The sequence below is a fragment of the Falco biarmicus genome, chromosome 11, assembly GCF_023638135.1.
Source record: "Falco biarmicus isolate bFalBia1 chromosome 11, bFalBia1.pri, whole genome shotgun sequence".
In the NCBI taxonomy this organism is placed as follows: domain Eukaryota; kingdom Metazoa; phylum Chordata; class Aves; order Falconiformes; family Falconidae; genus Falco; species Falco biarmicus.
In genome coordinates this window covers 10,115,033-10,137,240 of record NC_079298.1, presented here as the reverse complement: position 1 = coordinate 10,137,240, position 22,208 = coordinate 10,115,033, and the positions used below count along the sequence as shown (strand labels likewise).

The 22,208-nt window shown below is 43.6% G+C and overlaps 1 long non-coding RNA gene across 1 annotated transcript; it reads left to right on the top strand.

Moving 5' to 3' along the window:
- Positions 1 to 1,536: 1,536 nt before the first annotated feature.
- LOC130157287 (uncharacterized) lies at positions 1,537 to 21,663 on the top strand. The gene is made up of 3 exons (XR_008824769.1): positions 1,537 to 1,638; positions 11,746 to 11,856; positions 11,960 to 21,663. It is a non-coding gene; the product is annotated as an uncharacterized LOC130157287 (long non-coding RNA).
- Positions 21,664 to 22,208: the final 545 nt, after the last annotated feature.

Here is a 22,208-nt window from a genome sequence, read left to right as displayed (position 1 = left end):
GTTTCAGAAATTACTGTTGTGATATTTTCCCCCCCAGTGCTCTGACAACATCAAAAAGCCCAGTTTTACAAATCCACACATTTGTGAAAATGTCGACGGTAACGTTTACCCGGAGATGCAAAGCTGCAGCCTGTAAGATGGAACGAAATGTTTCTGAGAGCTTTTATTGAGACATAAACCAACTGACAAGTAAGTCTGCCAGGCAGGAGCAGGAGTTATCCTGCAGCAGCCCCGGAATGGGCAGTAAACAATATAGTATCGAGATGAGATGTATACATAGAAACAAGTAGAGCAAGCCGAGAAAAATGTGAAGAAATCGAGTATAAATTGTAGCGGTGCAGGGCTCCCGCCGAGCGGGCTGCCTGAGGACCCCGCTGGGGGGGGGAGCCCTCTCCCCTATTTCGGTTACACGGATGAGCAAAGCTGTCGCACTTGACCTTTGTTTCTAAATCATCCTCGGAACAACGGCGGGGGCCGTGGAATTCCTTTGGAAAAGGGGCAGATCCTAAAGCGATCCTAGGGGGAACGAGCAGCGTTGGCTCTGCGGCGGCAGCGGGACCCCGGGGGGGGGGGGGGCGGGGGGCGCGAGGAGCGGCGCGGGCAGGGGGCCGCTGGCGGGGGGCGGCGGGGGGCTCCGCTCGGCAGCCGGGGCCGCGAACGGCCGCACGTTGGAGCGCACGAAGAGCCTCTCTCGCCTGTTTTCAGTGCGGGGAGAAGAAGGGGCTCAGCGCTTCATTCCGTGGCGGGATGAGAAACCGGCTCCGCAGCAAAGGGCAGCGCGGCCCTGGCGCCACGAAAGGGTTTAAAGCGGCCGGACCCCACCGCCCGCTCGCGTTTGAAAGAGGGAAGGGGCTGCCGCAAGCGCACCTGGCGATCCACCGGGCATCCCGCAGCAGCCACGCACGATTATCCGCTTACTAAAGTGCTGAAATTCCCTGGAAAAAAAGGCGAGGGGAGGAAAGCTGGTGCTCTGCTCTGTGAGGGCTGTGACACTGCATGGCGGGGGGACACGGGACGGAGCGGAGAGCCGAGGGACGGGGCAGAGCAGGGACGGCTCCTCACCGAGCCTCGGCAGCGCCTGCCCCGCCACACACGCATTCAAAATGTCGGTGCTCCCGGAGGGCTCCGCCGGGCTCCCCGGGGGGGTCGGGGCCGCCGGAGGTGCGGGGCAGGTCGGTCGGCCCCCGGGGAGCGCGCGCGGGCGCGGGGGCGCGGGGCCGCGGGGCGGGGGGGGCCCCGCCGCGCTCCGAAACCGTTAGGTTGTCTCCTGCGGCTCCTCTCCCCTTTCTCTTCCTGTCCAAATATTTTTAAATTTACGCGCCTTAAATAACAGTCTGATTTTATTTATTTAGTTTCCTCCGCGGGCTCTGCCACCGCTTCGCCTCTGCCCCCGCCGCCAGGGGCCCCAGGGGCGGCCGCCGCCCCGCGCCCCCCGCCCCGCTCCGCGCCGCTCCGCGCCCGCCCCGGCCGCCGCCGCCCGCAACCCGCAGTGCGCCGTCTTTTTTTTTATTTTTTTCTCCCCATTCTCTCCCCTACCCCCCCCCCCCCGCCCCCTTTTCCCTCCCTTTCCTCCCTGCCCGCAGCCGGGACCGGAGCCTCCTCAGCGTACCCCCGATGCCTGCGCAGCCCCCTGCCGCAGTGAGTACAGCAAAGGGACCCGCAGCTCGCCGGGGGGGTGTTTATGGCACATAGCTGGTGCTGGGGCCCGGGCTGTGGCGGCGGCGCTCCCGCTGCACCTCGGGGCTCCCCCCCCCCCTCCCCCCTCCCCCAAGATTTCAGGGATGCAGAAGCATCATCTTCCAGCGCAGCGACGCAAAAGACAGAAAGAAGCAGGTTTATTTCCAGGTTTCCTTAAAAAATGTGAAGCAAGGTGTATCTGCCGGCCAGAGCATGACCTTTTGTTACGTTTGAAAATTAGAGGCAGGCGAACGGGTGGCGGGGGTGGGGGAATCCGCGCTTCTTGGTTGCTGTGTCACAAAGGCGAGGAAATTCATCTTCGGGTGTAATAAACGACATGGCACGGTTGCGATCGCCAGCGGTGCCAAGCCGTGCCCTGCGGACCTCATCTGCAGAGCCCCACTCGGAAAAAAAAAATAAAAAAAATTAACTTCTTGCCATGGCACTGAGTGGTAAGATGGCTTCTTGCATTTCCAAGCAGCACCAAGTACAAATCGCCAGGGACGTTTTGCAGTGCTAAAGGTTGCTGCCTTTCATGTCGTACATATTCCCAGAACGTTTGAATTACCTTGCAGCCTGGTGTCAGTTACAATTGTGCGAGGTTCATCTTCAGGAACCAGGAGGAAGAGCTCCCTCCTCTGTGGGGCACTTTAGAATAACCTTGACCTTTTGTTAGTGCTTATCCTAAAAGATAAGTCATCCGGGGAAAGCAGGGAATGGGGCAAGGCACCTGCAAAAGCATAAGGGAAATGTCTCTATTTTTAAACTGGTGCTAAAATGGCTCCCTGAATCCTCCAAATCAAGGGACACCGAGGGGCTAAGGGACCAAGTCCGGAGCTCTGGCACAGTTCAGCTGGACAGGCAGAGGACCCTGTGTTATTTTCCTCAGCCCACGGTGCATTTTGTGCCGCTGGCCCAGCCGACCCTCCAGCTGCCCAAAAGGGCCAATTCCCTCTGAAATCAACTGAATCAGCCAAAAGTATAATCAGCTTTTCAGGGAAGTACAAGACCACTGAACCATGTTTCCCGTTGCATTTCTTTGTTCCTCTGTCACTGCTTTCTGATATTTGTAGAAGTAATTAGGAGGACCACTGGTATTTATGACTATTTTAATTTTTTTTTAAAAAAAAGCTCCCTTCTGTGTAGGAAAGATGAAACATTTTGCTTCCCAGTGCAGCCACTAAAAGGTTAAAACCAATTCACAGTTCCCTGGTGGAAGTTTTCCTTCAGAGCAGATAGTGCCTATCAAGATGGTCTGTCTTTCTCCTGTTACACCCCAGAGCAGGAAAAAAGAGGCAGCATTTACGTGGCAACACAGCCCTCTTGCTCCTCGACATTAAGATGATTATCAACACAATGATATTTTAATGAACGCTTTTGTACAGGGAGCTAATGAAGGTTTAAAGCAAAAGATACACAGCACCAGCCACAATAAAACACAATGCCCTGTAGGAACACTGAGTATTCAGAAGCTTTTGGGGGTCTGACCCTAATGAAGCACAAGACCCACCCTGGGTACACATCGCATTTACATGCAGCATGTACTGCAGGCCGGAGTAAGGGCTGCTTATTCTGATACAATTTTCTGATGAGGGAGGATGGCATGTTTAGGCCTGAAGTTATTAATATCTGTTCTGGTGGAAATAGGGACATTTGGGCACGCTTTGTCAGGTGAAAAAGAGTGCTTTCTGCTTCGGATAGGTTACCACCGAGGGGATGTGCCACCGTGTGACTAGCTGCACTTCCACATGGGGCATGCCAGGGTGCGAGTGTATTGATCCCTCATGAACTTTTGCTTCTATTTAGTAAGGCTGGAGAACAGGCAGGGAAGATTTTCAGTCCACACTAGCTAGAATACCAGCAGGCCTGGAAAGTGAGCTGTTAATTGTGAATACTTCCTACAGAACGGATTTTTTTTAATTTTCTGAAAGGAGAAGTGAACTCTGCTCGAAAAAGCAGCTTTCTATCTGGACAGACCATAGTCCCTGAGGCTGTGACTGTAGGTACACAAACAAAGCTGTATTTAATCTCTCTTAAGCAAATTTTATAGGGAACATCTGTGAAAGAGAAAAGTGTATTTGTTTCATGACCACTGTAACTTTTAATAGTATCACCTCCTTGCACCAACATATATGCTCTGAATAATGGGATGTCTGTGGATTTTTCAGATGTAATTTGTTTTAGCTCCTGCAAAATAAGGGCTGCAGACAAAAAGCTGTGCTACACCACGATATATTCACAGTATTCACAATCCAGCGCTGTATGCATATATTTGAGTTAACAGTTTCCTTCCTGTAAGAGCGTTTTAATTTATAGGAACATATTGTTTTGTGTAAAGAAGGTAGTAGATAATTAACTGTATTCATTTAATCTAATTATAGGCCTCTGAGGCAAAAAGCTGACACTTTTCATTGTGGTATATTCAGAGAAGTTAATTGAAAAAACATTGCAGCCACAAGGCATAACATGCCCATCGTATATTTGATACTAATTCTTTTCTCAAAAATGGGATGAATCTGATGCTCGCTGGAGATAAGGATTGCTGTTACTCACTCGAGTAAGGCAAAGTCTGGGGAAGCTCGTTATGCAATGCTGCAGTGCACTGCAATATCTCTGCAATTCCAGAGCTAACCACAGACAGCTTAATTTGCCAAATTGCGAGATGGTTTTGTAATGTACACAAGTATCTATTACAAATTAAGAAAAGATTGAATGCATTTTTAGCTGGGACGTAGGTCAGAATCTGAACAGAGATCTGTTTCAAGAAGCAATGGGTCAATGTATCAGCTCCTAGCTCTGCTGCATCTTTAGGAGGAACCAAGCAGTGACAGCAGCCTTACCCCCAGGAGTTGTTATTAGGAGTGTAATTGGGGTTTTCAAGCTATCGAGATGACAACCAGATAAACAGACAGCAGCTCAACACTTGCAACTCCCAAGTATATTGTCAGTCCATTTGCAGTTTCAGAGTATTTTTTCCTATCACCTGATACATACCAACAACTTAATCTTCTGATAGCAGTGCTACTTTCATTCTCAAAAGGAAAGTAAAGCAGCTCAGCTCTGCAGAGCTCGCCTTCCAGCTGACAGAGGACATGACAGACCAAACGTGCTGCTGGTGGGGAAGCCTTTGCCATTTACATTAAAGAAATTCCAGCTTGCAAGCTGAATCATCACGTTAGAGGCACATATAACTGTTTCCCCTTCCTTTATCACTCTAAGAGTGTAACTCTGGTGTCTCTGCAGCTCTGGCAGTACCTCGGGGCAGGACACCTCCCTCTCCACCTCCAGCTGCTGCTCTCTCTCCCTGGCTTCTGCTCCAGTGACCTCCATTTCTGCTCTGCCCGTGGGCACGTAGAGGCCACCCAGCGCACCCAGCCCTCTCCACCTCTCTCTGCCCCGCTTTCCAGGTGCTGTTGTTCCTAGCTAGGGGGAGAAAAAACATGCAGAGGCAGCGCTGCCCATCCCTGTGATAAAGCATGATGCCTCATCATGGTGGTGCTGGTGCAAGCCCCCTTGGATGGCAAACACCCCCAGCGAAGGGCCATCAAGCCCAGCGCAGGGCCTGGCTTTGCTCTGCCAGCAAGAGGCATTGCTGGCAGCCCTACCTATAATTTCAAAATTACTTAAAATATTTTCAAATATTATTTTGCAGAAATAGTTTTTCCTGTGGTTAAAAAAGCAGCACATTGTGCTTCAGGCACTTCAAATGCTTGTTAACAATGTCAGAGGAAGCCTGAAAAGTGAACAGATAGCGATGTGCGGTCACCTCAGCTCTGGAGCTCTGGCTCAAGAGATCCAGAATATTTGATAAAGCAGCTTTCTAACAAGAAAAAAAGCATGGCTATAGATGCTAGCCAGACCTGATTTCTATTCCTATACCATTACAGATAAATCAGAATTTGCATTGATGTCTGACTCAAAACATCAGCCTGTTCTTAGAGTTCAGTCTGCACTCACACTCCTTCTCTCCCTTGATGCTCTTAACTGATCGTCCTCCTGCCTGGCTCCTGCCTTCTCCTCCTCCTTTGTGCTGTTTTGAGGTAACTCCCAGCTCTGGCTCTTCCACACTTTGTTTATCCACTCCTCCATTCCCTGGCTCCTGCCTTCTTGTGTTCTTCATGCCCTGTTTTCACCTCCTAGCTTCCTTTCCTTCATCTCTACATCCACCCTCTTATTTGTTCTTAATTATTTCCTCTGGCATCTTATCTTCATCTCCATTATGCTTATTAACCTCCTTACCTAATGTATCATACCCTTTCCCCATTGCCTAGCAGAATCTCATTATGTATATATGTATAATTTTTTAATTATTATTATTATTTTGAATAATGAAGAACTGCTTCTACAACTGCTTTCTGTCTGTGATGTCCTATTGAAATCCTAGCACTGGTCAGTAACAGTCGTCTCCCTGGCATCTACTGCCTTCATCTCCTCCTCCTGCCTCTTGCTCCCTGCTCCCTCCCATGCTCTGCCGCTTCCAGGCCCCCTCCCAAACTCTTTCATCCTGGCCATCCGCGCTCCTTCTCTTGCAGCCTGGGCAGAGCAGAGGAAGGGGAGACATCGCATGCAGGAGGAGCGCACAGGTCGCAGAGTGATCTCTTAGGCAGGCAGGAGAAGAAATTGCAGAGAAATTGCCTGCTGCCTTGGGCAAAGAGCGTGCTGGGTTCCTGGGCTGGTCTGTGGAAAAGCTGCACGTGGTGCCTGCACGCCAGACAGCAGCCGAAGGCAGGGCGGGCTCCGTCAGCACAGGCTGATCTTTGGAAAATTTAGCTGCCAACAGCTAACAATTCTTAACTGATCACGTGCAAACTGAGATTTTATGGAGTCTCATGGCTTTGTTACATTTGGATGCACATCTGTGAAACCACAGCAGCGGTGCTGCCAAATTCCCAGTCGCTGCTGAAAAGGTACATGGGTGAAGCTGGACCGGTGATGGTGCTCCATTTCAAATGCCTTCTGTAGAGACATGGGGATGCTGACACTTCCGAATGAAGCAACCGGATTATTATTTTTTAATATGGGCAAAATATTTTTTTAACCTTGTCCATGAAAATGACTACAGTGGTTTAGCTGGGAACTGCCAAAAATGAAACCTGGGGCAGATGCTTGGCTTGGAAAATCCCAGCCCAAACAGTTACAAGCAACTGAAAACAAGATGTTACTGTGAAGCACTGGACAAGATCAAGCAGAGCAGTTCCATCGCTTTGGCCTGAATGTGGAAGATTTTTAAGTGACCAGTAATGAATTTCTTAGTAATAACTTTGTTGAAAGAAGCAGAATCCAGTCAGATTTCACATTTTTGGGTGAAGACACTTCCTCTGAAAAAGAAAGGTTATGATCCAGACAGAGTGCTCCAATGTGAAGGGGGAGTGAGCTGGGACTGAGACTGGGAGCACTGGGATTGAGGGCTGGAGCAGTTTCTTTGGCAACAAAACTAACTTGAAAGGTCTACAGAAGTGCAGGAAAGAGATGATCAAAAAGCATTCTATGGAGATGAAACATTATGGAGACAGCAGAGGGAAGGGGGGGGGGGGCGGGGGGAAGGAATTGCTTCTTCTGGGAGAGCATCAAAGCAGCAGAAAGGGAAGTCCAAATGTTTTGTTAGCTCTGGGGTTCTCAAACACCCTGGCTGTGCTCCGCATCTGTTGATGGATTACACCCACAGAGTAAAGCAGGTCCCCTTGTCCCCGTCCCCTTCCCCAGGGAAAGCAGAATCTAACAGGCCCCAGGGGTGCTCCCTACCTCCCGCTGCTGACTGACCGCCTTCATCCACAAACTGAGCACCGAGGCAAGTCGGGAGCTGCTCCGTAGGTGGAAAATTCCCTTGCCTGGCAATGGCAATGGCAATGTATGCCAGAGCAGCAGGCTGGATAGCCCAGGGTATTACCTGCTCCAGTCATCTGGCTTAAACGCTCCGCTGCATCCCTGCTGGAGATTGCAGGAGCAGGGTCAGGGCTGCAGCAGTTACCTGGAGTGCTCTTTTGCATTTGAAATTGTCATTCCATTTCTCTACTATCGATAAAAGGGAGTCACGGAAGCCCTTGCTAATACACGATGAGCTGCCTGTTAATTTGCAAGTACATCCATTATTCTTTTGTCTTCAAAATTAATACTTTCAAATTCTTCTAGTGGATCGAATGGGTTGTATGTCACTTGACTATATGTTTACCTAAAAGATGTGCCCTAGCTTGAAAAGAAATTAATTCAGGAAGTCCTGTGGTCTTTGTTTTGCAGGAAGTCAGAGGAGGTGAAAATGGTGGTGGTCCCTCTGGCCACCTCACCCTCGTCAGCCTCCCTCTAGGAGTTTAGCAGCAAAATTACACTAATGCTGTAAACTGTCTGTGCAGTTACAATATTCTGAAATACCTTGCACAGCCTATGTTTGAAGAAGTTAGGGTGCATTTAAGCAAAATGCTTTATGTTAATGATTACGATTATATAAATTATGGTCAAAATGGTGACCTGTGATAACACTGCATGGAGAACAGTATGAAATTAAAACTAATCTAATTTAATAAAAAATAAAATATCTGTCTTCATAAGCACAAAGCTGAAAATTCTTGCTAGGTGCTGTTGTTTGGCATACAAGTTCTTTTGCTTTTCTTGAAAGTGCATGTGTTCAGCATGTTTAGATTTCTTTTCAGGTTTAATATTAAGCCTGAGCTGGCAGTGCTGCGTTCTGGGACCACCGCAACACTGACATAGTGTACCTGACTCTCCCTGGCATTTTATGCTCAGCACCTCCTTCCACTTGATACAGTTTCACTTTTTTTTAGCAGGAAAAATGAGGTTTAAGGATAGCAGAAAAATGGGCCTGACAACATGATCTAATGAACCACAAAGCAGCCTTCAAAGAGAAAAAGTAGCAGGAAGTTCTTTCATACCAGGTATTAAAAATAGCCAGCACCGAGTCCTGGAATGCACACAGCACTTATGTAACGATTTTTCAGTGACACGCATTAGGAAATATTCTCAGTAAATGTTTTTCCTTCCTAACACCCAGTTTACTTCTCTGAACTTTGGAAATTCTTCATATGGATGCTTCTAAGAAGTCTAAAATTATAACGTCCGTTTGAATAACCTATCAATTAGCAAGCCACGTAATGACACCATCTAATGGTACAATTGAAGTATTTGAGTTTAATATACCATTTTCATAATGGTATATTAAACACACGATGGAATCCAATTTTTTCCCCCCACAAGTTAGACTGGATTTATTTCTGACAATGCAGTAACTCTGCACAGGAGGTACCAAAAGAGAGAAATCACTGTGGGTACATACCTTAATTAATAAGAATACTAGCTTTCTTGGAGCACTGAAAAGTTATTAACCAAAAAGGGTTTCTTGTTGCTAGGTGCCTTTTATAAATGGCAGGCATCTGTGGGGGATGCCTGAGAGGAGCGGAAGAGCTGTATCTGGCTTCTACCATTCTGAGGAAACGAAATGGTAAATTATTTTGAAGAACATCTTCCTCAGACTTTTTCCCAGAGCTTGAGCAGCTTTCCCAGAGGCCTAGGTGCTGGATCTTTGCAGGGTAATTTCAGAAAGTAATAAAGGAGACAGAAAATAATTAAAATCTAACTTTCGTATTTTCAGACCCCTATTGTTTTCTTGGATTACTCAATGTTCAGAACTAATCTGCAGCATCCTCTGCCTTTAGCAAGAGTACCATGCAAGGAGGGCAGTATCACTTTCTTGCCTGCCCCAAACCTTGCCTGCCTCTTCTGGCTTGTCTATAAAAACACACAAGCCCTACCACAACCTGTAGGCTTCCACAGCCACCATGAACTTATCACTAACAATATTAGTTTCAATTTACACTTCAAAGACAGCAAAATTCCCTGATGTGAAGGCTCACACATCTCCCCTCCGCCCGCCCCGGGCTAGTACCTAACTAACATACAGCATCAGCATTTCCCAGGTTGCCACATATCAGGATGCACCCAAAAGCACAATTATGGGCAGTTTTCATCACCCACTCATGTCAGGGATGGAGAGTGATAGGAAGCATTACGGTGGGTCAAATTCTGCCCATATTTTGGCTTCTACTAGTAAGTTTTTCTCAATTCATGTAATGCAGATTAAATACCAGGAGATCCTAAATGGTCAGATAGGACCATGGTAAAGCAATGTCAGTCTTTTTTTTTTTTAAGATGAGCAGAACTTCACTCTTAGTGTTGGGTCTGGCTTTCCTGAGATGTCTTTAAAATATTTTCAAAGCTAAAAAAGCTTTTTTGTGGAGCAAGTTAAGCTCCACACTGTTCTTTTTGAGAACACAGAAAAACCTGGCCAAGGTACAATCAGATAAAACTTCTGATTTGTTTTCTCTTCTTACTGTTCTGCAGAATGACAGAATTTAAAAAATCCTTATCTGACATGTGAAAAAACTGTACAACAGTTAAAATATTTAATGATGGAAAGACACATAAATAATAAAAGCAGGAGAACAAGTTAGCCTCTTGTTTGATAAAATATTAAGAAACGGGGAACTCATCTGATAAAATGTTAAGAAACATCTTAATTGGCAGTCTGAAAGAAAATGAAACAGGGCACACTGAGTCTGTGTCAAAAATCTGTATAGAAGAAGAAGGAAGCGAGCATCAGAGCTGAGCTAAAATTTCTGCTTTTCAGAACGACAAAATTTTTTAAGATCAAGGTGCCTTTAAGGCCATAAAACGAAAGAAAAACTGATTAAATTATCAACAAATCCATATGCTTCTAGATGCTGTTATACAAATATATTTCTGGGAATCCAGTGCCTAAAGAGTAATTTGTGAATAAGTCAATACTTATTTTTCTGCACTGATCCATAGGCAAGGCTCGAGCTGCCTGCGAGGGGAGGAACACTGCTTCATGCATAGTACCCAGCAGTGCTCCGCATCACAGGAACACTCTCATCGCTCAGCCCGATTAGTTTACACGAACTGAAGCAAAAAAACGTTCTGTATTTTCTTACATATTTTACAGCTATTTTCGTACAAGCAAAAATGCCTTAAATGAGACTTTCTCAGTTTTGAGGAAAGGATGTTTTAGAGCAAAGAGAGAATGACAGGCTCGTGTTAGATCTGACTTTTCTGCAAGCTGTGCTTCACTCAGTTGTTTGTGACTGTTTCTGAGTTTTATTGGATATACTCACTTTTCATACAAGATTTGCTGTCACTGAATGTGATATTCGAGGTCAACATTGCAAATGTGGTTGTAAATGAAAGCTGCTATTTTGGCTGAATTTAAAACCTCAAGTCTTTTCTGTCCCTAAACAAACATGGGAAACCTTATTTGCATATTCAGAGGAAAAAATATTTCCTTCTTTTTCCAAAATTTGCTGTGATTTTCCTTTTGTTCACATACCTTTAGTCTCTTTGTTAAGGTTGCTGACATGTCTAAATTAACAACTCATACTGCTGTATCCACAAATGGGGCAAATTTGAGATGACCTATGAAAGCTCTGCCACACCGCATGCTCATTCCTTTCCAGAAGGACAGGGGTTATCCTGCAGCACCAAAGGCTGCACTTTTGTGGTGGGAAGAAATTCTGAATTTTACACTGTTTGCTGGCTGTGCAAAACCAAAGAATAGACAATACCATCTGAGCTTGGGACAATTAACAGGATGTCTTTAGAATATTTTTATTACGTTAATCTTTTCTTTTGCTTGAGCTGGCATTCCCCTCGAGAGGAAGAGAAATGATGCTGAGATGATTTACTATTGCAAATTAATTCTATGGTCTATTTCCTAAGCGTTTCATTTGGCCACAGCAACCTGTTTAACTCAGATGAGTTGTCAGAAGGTGACATAAAAGAGAGACCAAGTTCTTTAGAGGTGGCCAGTACTTTTAGAGGGATGAAGGGAAATTACTGCTTTTGTCCAAGTAAAGCCTCTTCTAAACAGGGTAAGGGGAAATCAAGTAATTTAGCCTCACCAAAATTCATGCTACTTGAGATCTTCTGGAAATGTTGACTGCAGAGGAACTGTGGACTGGAACAGAAGACTGTAAAAAAAAGTCAAGCTTTATATGGCAAAAGCATATGAAACATATAGAAAAAAGTTTTTCCTTCTCACTACAGATAAGCCCCAAATTTGGAATGTAAGTTTGGGATAGGAACTGGGATAGAGACACCTGCTCAAAGCTGTGCCATCTGCTTGCAAGGCAGCTGTCCCTACCTGCACCAGCACAGGTAAGTCCACGGCCAAAAGGCAAATACATCAGGTCCCTGCTGCTTCCAAGTCAGCTGGTCTGAATTCGACCTTTTACAGTGTGGTTTGTTTTTTCTTTTTTAGCTCTGGCACTCTAGGAAGCATTTCCATGTCTGTACCCCTTGTCTGAGTCCACTCCTGGTCTGTGGGCCTCCACGATGAAGCAATCCTGGATCCTTAACCCACTGCCTCCGACTTTCCCAGCCTGCTGCCTCGGTTCTCCTCTCACAGCTGTAGGGATTTCAGCTTTTCAAAGTCCGGTTTGATTCAGTCTGTCAACACAGGAACTTATATTCGGCATAAAATCTTGTTGGGACCACAAAGTTATAATTTTATAGTTAAATACATCATGTTTTTCTGGGAAAACTTAAAGGCAGTGGATAATGGAGGCAGATTAGGATTTGGCAGTTTATCAGACTCTCAAGGAAACTCTCCCTGAGTAAATGCTCTTTCAGTGGGAATATTTACGGTTCAGGAAGCAACACTTAAAATTTTCCTTGCCATGAAAGAATTCTGCACAATCCCATAGAAGAAGGTGGCGAGTTACCCCAAAGACGACTACCCTGGTTACTACCTGTAACGATGCATCCCTCTTCCATGAAACAGGCAGGCGTAAGAAAATACCTCTGACAGGGAATGACTCTTTGAGAGCAGGACATAGACATTTTAGTTATAGGGAGCAGAAGACTAACAGACATGAATACAAATTTGCAGTGGATAAAACACTTATCCTGGTGCATTTTGAAGAAAATCTGTTCCTGTTTTGTTAGCATGTCCTAGAGATGACTTCTTTTCAGAGAATTACCTTTCACCATTTTAGATTTCAGAGAAGTACGATTCCCAGAAGTTCAGGGATTCTTTTCACTGAACTGACTTTGAAGAAAAGATCTGTTTCATTCTGTGCCTAGCCTCTTCCCTTTCTGTCTCCCCTTATCATGTTTGAGAAGCCAGTACCACCAGTGGCATCCACCCTGCAGGCTCCGTGCCCCTGCCAGCCCTGCAGACGGTGGGCAGGAGCAAAGCTCCTTGCAGGGACTGGGCACAAACTTGCTTTAAATATTACTGAAAAATCCTAATCTGAATCTCGGTACCAGATACCCATTCATTTATTAAAAGCAAATACAGCAGACAACTAATGGTGCGCTTTTTCTATTATTCAAACCTGCTGCTAACAATGAAGAAGATGATGTCATTCCCTGGATGTGACAAAGGACTAATATTATATGCAGTAAAAACAATGAGTCAACAGTTTCTATGCCCTTGAGGTCAAAGCATTCAACAGCTTGGAAAGTAGACTGTTCTTTTTGTGCACAGAACTTGTAGTTGTATATTAATACAAAATTTTTTAAAAGCAAGATATAATTAAAAAAAACACCCATACTTTTTCAGTTTCAAACAGGATTTTTCAAATTAAAAGTCCAATGGACATATCTTATAACACAAAGTAACCGATACAAATTTTGCCCAGATATTTCAAGCATAATATTGCAAACCACTTTTTTTTTTTTTTTTTTTGTCAAAAATACGTCATCATCTATGTTAAGTTATCGTTTGTGTGATCTTGAGAGGCACTTTGCAATTCCCAGTAACATTAGTAAGAGCTGTGAGTATTAATACAGCAACTAAATAATACGAAATGTTCCGGAGCTATTTTGTAATGGTCTGAAAGATAAGAAAGACCTTTAACATGGAATTGTGGTTTGAGAGACAACTGAAAGCAAGGAGTCTAAGAACCAAAGTTTCCCAGATTTTCTGGGATACACGAGGTATGGACCAAAACCTGGCCCTCTAACCACAGCTGCACCTCGCTCAGGCGAGTGCAAGAGACACCTAGTGCCGACACAGATCCTTTCTTCAGTCAACCTAAAATCATTATAGAGGATTATTATCTTCCTCATACAGACAGTGAAACCAAAGCACAGAGAAGTGACAGCTCAAGGTCATTTAAAAGTCAGGAGAGTTTGGAAAAGAACCCAGATTTCTCAATCCCTGCCCAGCGCTCTGCCCACTGGGCTTCGCTGCCTCACCGAGAATCGGCTTGATACGGCTCCTTTGTGAAACCAGACCTGATTTAACAACTTCCCAAAGTTTTCAATGCATCATATGGTTGTCTATAACAATTTTATTTTGTGGAAAAAACAGGCTTGTCTGATTAGATCGGGCTGCTGACACACGACCAAGTGCAAGGGAATCCTAGGCCAGTTGCAGTCACTGTTCCTGTTGTCCTTGCAGAGCACATTCAGGGACAGGAGAGCACACTGGATTGTACCTAGATGGGCTTCTGTGTGGGACGAAATATCATTTTGCCTGCGCCAATACTAGCTGACAGTGTTTTGCCTTAAAATGAGCCTTAGTGTGGAATAAACAATATTCAGCATCCTGACCATTAATTGAAATTAAACCTCAGGCTCTGAATCCCAAGGAATTTCTTCTGGCACGCTGACAAAGGCTATGCAAAGTTTTCTCGGTATATGCTGACCTCTTTATTGTGTCACCTACAAAAACGGGTTCAGGCATAACTGGTACAGTAGTTCCCAGGCCCAGGTGATTACTCACCCAAAGTATGGAAGAGCACATCTGGCAGGGCCGCTGGTCAGCATCCTGGCAGCTTTGTTAAAGAGCTAAGTGCAAGAGGCATGGCTCAGTTTGATCTTTAAACTCTGTGTCTTCTAATGCAAGAAACTCTTATCTTTTAGACGTGTAAACATTTAAACCCTAAAGGTATCCCAGGTGTTTCAGAGTTCAAGCAAGACGAGGAAGGTTCTGTGTTGTCCAACAGCCACGAGGGCTGCAGGGCTCCACGCAGCTCCTTGCAAGCGACAGAACTCACGGGATTTTAACAAGGAGGATGTGCTAGGGCACTTCAGTTGAAACATACACATTTCCACGGAAAATTCAGTGACAAGTTGCTCTTATAAACTGAAACAAAATCAGACAAATTTGAGACAAGGCAAAATGAAGAGACTAAAGGAACTTACAGAACGTCCTCTGGATAACTCGAGCTAATTACAAATCGTATGGCTTGTAGGGCCGGGTATTTTCATTTCCATTGCAATTGACCCTCCATAGTCTTCATTAAGGAAGGACACAATGATTTTGATGTTGTGTAAGAGTGATGAAACATATGTGAAATTGACAGACATTAGAACCCCTTTTTGAAGTCACGAGCTATTTCTGCAGGCAGCATCTCTCACTGCTTAATGAAAGCCAGCGCCTGAACGCACTGCAGAGTCACGCGTGCTGCAGCCACGTTAGGTGTGCTGTTCCACAGAACACATGTGTTTGTTCCTTTCCCATGACTCACACAAATGCAAATAAAGTTATTATTGGTCTATTTAATAAATAGACCTATGAAGAAAAAAGTGAAACGTGGCTCATATCTTACGGTGCTCCCAGAAGGGATCTTTTCCTGACCTTTGCTTTTAAAGCCCTGATCCCAGCAACACACTTTGAAAACTTGCATAACATTAAGTATTCCAAGTACTATTGAAGCTGCTCCTTTGTTAAACAGGATATTACAAGTTTAAACCAGAGACAGGGATTCCTACTCAGGAAAATACTGAAGGTCGTATTTAAAATTAAGCATATCTTCATATTATCTTGCAAATGAAAGCTTACCTAAGCAGGTGACACTTCCAAAAGAATACTATAATGAGCCCCCCCAAAAGCAAAGCCATATTAATATTAACTTAGAGGCATCAACCACACTGTTATATCAAAATTTTGCTAATACGAGATCTGACAAAACTGAAGTTCTGTTCAGCATTAGTTTGACTGTCAGCACAAAAATTTCAAACTAGTAGCATTTATAAATTCATAAAGACAAATGTACTCTGAATGTTAAATAATCTAGATAGGAAATGACAAAAAGCTGTTAATGAAATTGTGCAGCATCATTAGGCTTTGGGCTGCTTCGCGTATGTGCTCATCACGTCGCCATTAGACCTGTTAGTAGGTCAATCCTTTATTATTTGTTGCAGCGTCTGTTTAGAACCTCACTCATAACTATCATTTCGACAAATCGATTTAAAAAACAGTTTACACAGTATAGCATGATATTATTGACCTGTAACAGTATTGCAAGCTCCAGGATTATGAACAGGAAAAGTATCAAATAGCATCAGCTCTAATTCTGATTTTATCCCGCGATACAATTGACATCAGCCGCAGTATGGATATAGGTTTAGCTATGGCCCAGAGGTTTATATTTTTGGGGTGTATTAATTTGTTTCACAGTTTTACTGTTACTTTCCTCCTGTATTAATACAGGCAAGAATGTTTCATAATATTAAAAACCACATCCCTGTTTAGCTGGAAGGCCTTTTGAAAGAACATCATATGCTGTCCTTTACTCCATAAAGTTAATCTTTGTCTTACTTTTCTCTTCCTTGGTAGTTTTCTATTGTTGGTAGGAACAAGAGGGAAACTTTAGACCAAGTTTAATCTATTTTCCTATGTGAAACAAAGTAAGAAGTAGGCATAGCATGCATAATATCAATGTTTTGTCAGTTAAATGTTGTCTGTGGAGAAGGGGTTGGCATAGCAATTCCAATGGATCCTCCTTCCCTCTTCTGGACACATCCATACCCACTTCCAGGAGGGAACTTGGGAGATCCCTGGTTTGATCAGTATTTTTCCTAACTGCATGGTCAGGTCTGAAGCCTATGCTGTTAAAGAGAAATGGCGCGAGAGGCTCTGAGAGGGCCCCAACGTACGCCACCTCCGATGACCCCAAATCCCGCATCCCGGGAGCAGCAGCAGGAGCAGATGCCTTTTTTCCAGTCAAGGCTGGAGCCAATCTGTTCCTGAATGGCAAGACAGGGTTGGGGGTGTTGGGTGGAGAACAGGCCTGTTCCCGAATCCTAATACTAGACCAGCAAGCACAGAGGGACTCAGGTAAATGGGAATGGTGGGTAGGCTTTCCTAGCGAGCCGAAGGAACAGGGCAGGATTTTAGATGGGATAATTTTCCTGCGGAATACATCATCTGCCCGATCAGTTAGAATTATTACCCAAGCAGAGCATTCTACATAGCTAGAAAGTTATTACTCATTCTCAATAACAGAAACCCCGCACTGTGGTTTCAGTGACACACTGACAATTTATTTTGATCTTTCGTGTATTTTTAGATGGAGCTGTACTGTCTCCTTCCTGACCATGGATCAGAGTCCATACTGAAAAAAAATATTTTTAAAGCGATTAAGAATAAAAGTTCATGTGAATTTACTTGTAGAGGCTGGCTATGGCCTCCTGTAATGAACTGGCTTTTTTCCCCAGAAGTCTTGCTCAGTACTAATTAGGAAATTGCCTACTTTCTTTTGTAAATGCTGTATTCTGTCTGAGTTTTTTGACAAGAATAAAATACTGCCTTTTAAACAGGGGTGGATGTTATCACTTCAAACGTGCTTATATGTATTTCCTGCGCTTAGATACAGCCTAGCAATAACAATACCACAATTACCAGAACGTATAATCTATAGTGCAGCCCTGTGTAAATCAACACATAGCTGAAGGAGTCGCACACATCCTGCAGGATACCACTGCCGTTCTTGATTGTTTCCGGTTAACGCTGTGCATCTGCAGGATGATTTCTGAGATGTGTGCTCGGGCTGACTCCTTATTTTGACTACTGGAAGTAACCTCCTTCTAATATTTAATGGGACCTAAATATAGATTTAGGTATAGACATAGAGCTGAAGCGTATTTTGTTCACGGTTGACTATATGGGAAACCACAAAACCAGACTTAAGAGGAAAAACGGTTTTGATGTTTTAAAAATGCTCAGGGATTTCCAACAAGAATGCAAAATCATTGTAAACATTGCAAGGGCAAATGTTCAGAATTGCAGTTTGGTTGTTAAATTACTAAAATAATGCATACCTGGGTTTTACACACGGTGGAAACTTAAATGTATCATCTGAGATGTTCTGCCATTCCCTTTAGAATTAAGCATCGTTTCTTCTTTATGTAAAATATCTGAAAAATGCAGACTTTTGAAAGTAATTTTATGAAGTCAAAGAAAGAGCTTAGTCCAAACTAAAACAGAACTACATAATTGTAATTGCAACACACACTGCAGCCATACACTGAGAACTATCTTACAGGAATACTCTGACCAAATGCCACTGTCACGATTCAGTTAGTCCAAACTAACTACCTGGACTGACTGGCTCAGAAATTAAATCTAGTTGACCTGTTCAGTGACTTCGTACTTTTAGCTAGTTCTCTGACTTTTCCAAACAGATGTTCAAACTGCTGCAAAGTTTTAAAATACTGTAAACCACTTCAAAATATAATTTTAAAATATGATCCTTTAAAAAAAAAAAAAAAAAAAAGTGGTGGCAGTTGTGTTATTTGACAGCTTCCAGAATTGGACTCCATAAACTTCTGACTCTCGTTCTGCTTTAGAGCTGGGACTCAGACCATCTTTCATGGGTATTTATACTTTCCACTGAGTCTCTTACAAGCCACTAGAATTTCAGTATGTTTTAAAATAATAACGTAGCAATTTAGAGAAAATATGTTATGCAAACCCTGTTATTTTTCTCTTTCTGATACAGGTCTACCATACCAAACAGATTGCAGCAGGAAGCAACAGTCAACACAGTGCTTTTAAATTATCCCTTTTTCTTGCTGCTTTTGGTACAAAATAACATGATGAGTAAATGACTATCTCTTGCAGAAGCTCATAGGGTGCTTCAGCTCTTCTGGGACACGTAAGTCTGCTACAAAAGAGTGTAGCCGTTAGATCCACACGAAGAACTTCTTCCTGTAAAACTTACTGACTTTTCTGTACTGGGTGGTTAATTCCTGTGCTTGTTTTACATTCCCTGTTATTGCCTTTTATTTTCTCTAGTCTGCCTTGTGTAGAAAGATGCTCAGAAAGTTGCTCCCCTGTCCTAAATGCAGTTTGGTATGGCTGCTTTTCTAACCATGATTGAAGAAAAAAAGACTACTACTACTACTACTAAATTTTACCTGTATATACCAATCCAGCTGTTTTCATACCAGGTCCCTCTGTGCACTTTGTACCCCTCTGGAATTAATAGTCAACTGTACATTATCATATGGCAGGGTAATAGTGAAGCTGGCTATCCCTGCAGGCAGGAAAAGGCTCTGAAAATCAGGCTGCAATGTGCCACAGCCACCCTAGGGTGACTGCGTGGAAGCTGGCTTTGTTAAAGCTGGGGATGAACTATTCTGCTTGCCTGGATGCAGGCGGACTCCTGTGGTACTGCTGCAAGGACCGGGCGTACATCTCCTTGTGCTCCCCGTGAGAAAACACATCGGTGGGGCACGGCCTCTGCACTGGTAGCTCTGCTAGGACATGCGCAGCTCTGCTGGCCTGAAGTGTTTACAGATCCAGTTCTACACTCTTCCTCAGCCCGTCTGCTTAACCCTGAGCCGCCTCTTCATCTCTGAGCACGGTTTTGGACTGTCACAGGTGTGGGGTGGTGCTCCCACGCAGACAGCAGGCAGACACAGGAGCGATTTAAAAAAAACAAGCTTGCAAACCTGTGATGTCCTTATACATGCAGATGATATCATGCTTCTAAAATAATTATTAATTCATTAATGATGCAGATACGTTAGTTATAAAGGGCAGGCAGAATTATCAAATCATATTTGTCTTATTTATTGCTAACTTTTTAGCTGTGGCACCACCTTGTGGACATTACTACATGGAATGAAAAGGTGGCTGGTGGCAACAAAAGCAGCTGGAACAGAGCACGCATTTTTGAAAAACGACAATTATATTCACACATGATTTGCTAAAGCAGCATAAAATAACTAAATTAAAAACCGATTCCTAAAAATCCCCTCATGAAACAAAATGTATAATAAATACTGTCATCAGTGCAGTTTTTACCAGCTCTTCTGAGCATCGGCCAAGAAGTGCGGTAGCCTTCAAAACTATTTTTGTTCCTTCTTGATTGATTAACTAGCAGCATCTGAACCCCAGTCCTGCTGTTGCTGTGCAAACAGACACGACTTGTGCACGTATCCTAAGCAACACGGCTTGCAAAATCAGAACCATAATACTGAACACATGGAGAAAACCTTAGGTCCTACTCCATAAATGTAAACTCAACAGTGAGATTAGTGTCCAAGCTAAGCCGCAAGGAAAATAATCTCCGACAGAGATGAACTGGTGGATCTTTTAAATGCTTGCTGAAAAACAAAACGAAACAAAAAACATATTTAAATTCCACTCTGTTGACATTAGATTCCCAGAACCTTTCACAATGGAGTAACAGGGTGTTACTGTTCGGAGTACTCCATCTGCTACATGGGCGAATCAGTAAAGCACAGAGGAGTCAGAATTTTAAAGAGGAGATCTCCAGGTTGTGTACAGCCTATATCCAGCCTGCATGTGCTTATCTGTATTCCCAAGGTATTAAGCTTGGGAAGCATAATATTAAACATTGAATTGCGTTTTCTATTTCAACCTCTTCAAAAAGTAACTGCATGCAACTTGTTATTTACGTATCTACATTTACTAAGCATAAAGGGAAGGTGGAGGAGAAGACAAAGACTTGGACCAAGTTTCTCCCCTCCTGGATCGTCAACAGACTGTACTGAACTCTGCCTGGAGATCTCATGTGCATAAACTCTGGTGGAGAAGAGCAGCTTCTGTGTCTCCGGCATAGTACTGGGGCACAGACCCCTCATTTCATGTCTCTTCTTCAAATATGTGCCTTCACAAGCCAAACACTTCAGGCCCTTGGACTAACAGTGACCATACCACAGTCCCTTTCCAAAGTCTCCTTAGGAGTATATGAAAGTTCACCCACTGGAGCATTTCCATTTCTAGTTTAACTCTCTGACAAATATGTAACTATTAAAGCAAGGCACGGAAACCCTGCAGCCTTCAGCTGAGAAAACATCTAGCTGTCTCGGTTGAGTATTTTTTCTTTGTTAGACAGTATCTCTTTTGAAATGAAGTTTGCACAAGTTTCTTTCTTCTTACCTTTCCTGGATTTGTGTGCATTCACAAACTGTTCCCAATTCATCATCACAGTGATAGGAATAACCAGTAAATCAAGTTTTTGATTTGGCAGCCTCCGAAGCTGCTCCACAAGTGTCCACTGCCGTTGCGCCATTTCTAACTGGAGTGTTACAGCAAACATCACAGTTCATTAAATTGAATGAAATTAATAAACACAGGTAGTTAAAAAACTTACAGGGATGCCTGCCGAACATCTAAGGTAGCTTTTAGAAGAAGCGGTCTAGTGTTGAGAAGACCAAACCACTCTGGGAAGAAGCCAAGCACAGAACGTCTCAGCCTAGCCACAATGACATCCCGAGCACCGCCAGCCAGGGAAGAGAACTCGTCTCCAACGGAGTCTGCGGATCCTGCCCTAAGCCGGGGCTTACTGGGTCTTGGTGACACGTTACTCACACGCATTGCACAATATAGTACATAGTTCTCTATTCTTACAGTTTCGTATCTTCAGTAAAGGAGGTAAATAACCACTGCTGCCACCCACTGCTGTATAGTCTCGGCAGAAGGGGGATGAGGAGTACAGACAGCCAAGGCATTGGTATGGCCTCTGAAGACTTCTAGCTGAAAATAATCTGATTTACAGGTTTTGAACCGAGAAAGAAACCTAGATGACAATGAAATTCAGAGTCAAATCTACTCTTTGTTAAATAACCACTTCCCATAATAATGTTCATGGTCAGAGAAGTTACCAGCTGAAAACTGAAGACTGAAGGAGATGACAGGTATAGAGTTAAAATAGCTAAAGCAACCTCCGAGGTAGTCCATTCCATAATAATGTCACCCTGAAATAGATTATCAAGAAAGATCAGAATATACATCAATACAGACTTTTCAAAAGTTAGTTTATTAAAATGTTATGTAAAGCATTTAAATATATTGTTTGGTATAAAGTCTATACCAGAAAACACTGGAAAACCATACTTAGCTAACATAGCTAAACATATACCGAGATGGTTGGGCCAAAAGAACTTTGGAATTAATGAAAGAAAGTTTAAGCAGAAAATAGCAATGTACTTCTTAAAGGAAACACTTTCATTAATGACGAGAAATGATGTGATGTCATACCTGTTTGAATTCCTGGGCCATCTGAAACGGAACAGTCTGAACACAGTGGGTGCTGTTACATACAGTAACGTTATTTTCACATTAAGCTTTTAAACTTTCTTGTTTATGTAGGTATCTTCAACCATTTATCCTTCATTCTAGAGCAGACACTACTCTTGTTGGAACTGGTGTCTTTCCTTTGGGAATAGCAGTATTGCACCTGTTTTATGAAAGAACAAAGAGTAAAATGTCATTTTTTCCCTTTGTTATGTCATAAAATTAA